Raw genomic sequence first — 3,398 nt, 5'->3', positions numbered from 1 at the left:
AAATAGTTACAAAATGATCGTGTATCCTTAAGCAAACAATCGTGTAGAATATCTAAACAGTTGTTTACCAAGGGTGATCGATATTTCAGGTTGGATATGCGATCGTTCATATGTGATATGCGATCGTGTAAAGATATATCAAACCTTTGTTCTGTCAGAAGTCGTGCTAAGAAGAGTTGAAAGCTTGTAATAAGATCCATCAAAACTGAAAGATTTTACATCAACACGTTCCTGACACAGTAATGCAGTATCAATGAGCATCAAATTACGTGAGATACGTATTAGAAAATATCTAACTGCTCAGTTAATTTTTTATGGACATCAAATCACCTTTTTTCAAGCTTAAGGAAGGAAATGTCGGCACTATATATGTAAAGATCCAAAGGTAAAAATATATATATATATACATTTTTTTTAATTTTTATATACTTTATATAATTTTATTTTAATATTAATTTAAATAAAAAAGAAAAGAAAAAGAAAATTCTTTATTATATATTTTTTTCTTTCTTTTCTTTTTTTTCTTTTTCTTTTCTTTTTCTTTTCTTTTTCTTTTCTTTTCTCTCTTCTCCTTCCTCCCCGTGCGCCCTTCCCCTTCTCCCCGTCCGCAGCCCAGTAACCGCCGACCTCCATTCCTCTTCTTCTTCCGTTCGCAGCAGCCGTCGGCCGCCACATGACCGCTGCCCAGTCCAGATCTGCGTCGCAGCCCAGCAACCGCCGCCCCTATTTCCTTCTTCCGCCGTGCGCCGCGACTCCCACCGATCCTTTCCCTTCCGTTTTCTTCCCGCCGCAGCCAGCCGCCGATCCTTTCCCTTCTGTTTTCTTCCCGCCGCAGCCCAGCCGCAGCCAGCCGCCGATCCTTTCTCTTCCGTTTTCTTCCCGCCGCAGTCCAGCCGCAGCCCGCGCGCCGATCTACCGTCTCCATCTCCGGTTCGCGAAGCAACCTTGCAGCAGTCGTCCCGCGCGCCGATCTGCCGTCTCCATTGCCGATTCTGTCTCCGTCGAAGCCAAGGCCGCCGCGTGAACCAGTAACCGCCACGCTCCCCGCTCACAATCGCCGCTCCACCTGCTATCGACGTCGGCCGACTAGTTGCTGTAACCGTTCAGATTTGCTGTCTGTTCGCGATGGTTTCCATCCGTGAAGCCCAGCCGCCCATACTTAGGATTTTTGCTGCGAGTTCGACATTCGTGCGTTGAGGTGTTGGGAGTAACGTTAGGCTCCCTTACATTCACAACCAGATTGTGAATTGTTGAAGGTTCAGTTCGCCATTATATCGGTGAGTTGAAACTTACGTTGAGGAAAATAAGTGGGATATGTATCGTGAAAGTAATTGAATTTTGTGTTGTTATGCTTAGGATTGTTTCGAGGACCTTAGTGATTAAGGAGCTTCCCTAACTTTGAGGTAAGGGATTTTCTACTGGACTCAATTGTGATTGTGAACTGTATGTGTGTTGAATGTATACTGTGGTTTGACTGAAAATATATATGAATGCATATGAATTGAAGTAGACTTAACGTCGAATGTATATCGTGATTGTCATGGAATATATATATAAGTGTGTGTATGTGGACAGGACGAAGATTGTAGATTGTGTTTGTATGAGATACAGATGTGAACTTGTGATTTTCGTTTAGATTGGGTGTACGTTACGCTAAAGTATGACTGGTCATGGAATATATATATAAGTGTGTGTATGTGAACAGGACAAAGATTGTAGATTGTGTTTGTATGAGATACAGATGTGAACTTGTGATTTTCGTTTAGATTGGGTGTACGTTACGCTAAAGTATGACTGTGTGCTGGTGAACTGAGGGGTGTGTTGACTGTATAGTTTGATTGACTGACGTATTAGTATATTATTGACAGACATATGACTAAAGTAAAATAAGTTGACTATTAGGACGTTGAGAGAAAGAACCTTGTGTTTTGAAGTAACTGAAAGATGGATTGAATGGAATGAGGGGAAAATTGTTAGCTTGTATTGGGATGTGTACCTTGTAGGTGTCCCACGGGATCACCAATTTATTGTGCACCTTCGGGAGCATTAGACTGATATGTGTTTCTGCAGAACACTAGACTGATATGTACGTCCCTCGGGGTATTAGACTGAGATGTGTATCCTACATGATCACAAGACTGCGACTGTACAGGGTGTCCCAATAGAACGTTAACAATTTATTTTCCCCTGACGGGACCACTAGAGGGTCTCTTACTGAGTATTTAAATACTCACCCTTCTTATGTTTAATTTTTAGGCAAAGGTAATAAAGGCGGCAAACCGGCGAGGGGCAGGAAGGAAGCGTGATGCCATAGGAAATATGTTGTTTGCTTCCGCTTATGGGTTCTTGTGAGGTTTAAGATGAATTGAAATTTTGCTTACAAACGTTTATTGTAAATAGTATTGTTTTTATGTTTTCTTGAATGTTTGAAATTCAGGCCTGACTTAAAGATGTTTTAAATTAGTTTACGTTTCATTTTATATTAATCAAAGTCTTTTATTTGTTAAAAATTAACGACCTCGACTTACTTAGAAAAGTTGGGTCGTTACAATATATGTCTGAGTTGTGCATTGCAATGGAAGTGCCAACACGAGGTGATACATGTGTGTCTTTCTGGGATGTAAATGCCACTCCCCGACTAGGACCAGCATAGTCTTAGAGAGAAAGCATGCTAGGAATTGGAGTAGGTGTCCTCAATTTCTTCAAGGACTTGAGCATTTCTTCTTACACTAGAATGTCTCCTGTTTAGAGAGTTTATAGGATTTCTCAAGGCCATTTTTGCATACTTAACAGCTCTTGACAACGGTAGAGAGTCTAAATCTACACTTTCAGGGGGTTCCAACTCCACCACTTGATGAGCCAAAGATAGAGAAGAATCATTAATGATCCAGTAAGCAACATGAAACCTTGTAATTTTGGGGTTAACGGTAGTCCCTCCCATTACTAGCTCAACACTTAAACGGAGTCTCCTCTATAAAATATAAAATAATACAGACACAAATAGTGAATGAAATCTTGTGACGTAACAAACACAAATTTTATGTATACTGCAATTTGACTAAATATTGAACAAGAAAGCCCAAGGGAATACACAAAAATCCAACGTTTTTAGGGGTCAATTTGAAAAATGGCAAAACTACTTTTTCTTTTCAATTTTAGCAAACAACATTTTTTGCACGTGCATGGTATTTTATAAAATACCAAAATATTCACCTTCTTCAGCTATAACTATTTTGTTTTTACATTGTAATTAATTTATGTTATGTATTTATCAACTTTTAATTAATTTTTACTTGAAATAGATACATCAACTCATATCATAACTTTTCTCTTAAAATCTCGGGACTCAACTAATTGATTCAACATTTTAATAACATTATTCAATCTTACTAATTTCA

General features: G+C 39.2%; 1 long non-coding RNA gene across 1 annotated transcript; it reads left to right on the top strand.

Moving 5' to 3' along the window:
* Nucleotides 1-1,155: 1,155 nt before the first annotated feature.
* Nucleotides 1,156-2,432, top strand: LOC116406049. The gene is made up of 2 exons (XR_004219114.1): nucleotides 1,156-1,277; nucleotides 2,257-2,432. It is a non-coding gene; the product is annotated as an uncharacterized LOC116406049 (long non-coding RNA).
* Nucleotides 2,433-3,398: the final 966 nt, after the last annotated feature.

Source organism: Cucumis sativus, unplaced genomic scaffold, assembly GCF_000004075.3.
Source record: "Cucumis sativus cultivar 9930 unplaced genomic scaffold, Cucumber_9930_V3 scaffold61, whole genome shotgun sequence".
Classification (NCBI taxonomy): domain Eukaryota; kingdom Viridiplantae; phylum Streptophyta; class Magnoliopsida; order Cucurbitales; family Cucurbitaceae; genus Cucumis; species Cucumis sativus.
This window is presented reverse-complemented; position numbering and strand designations above follow the sequence as displayed.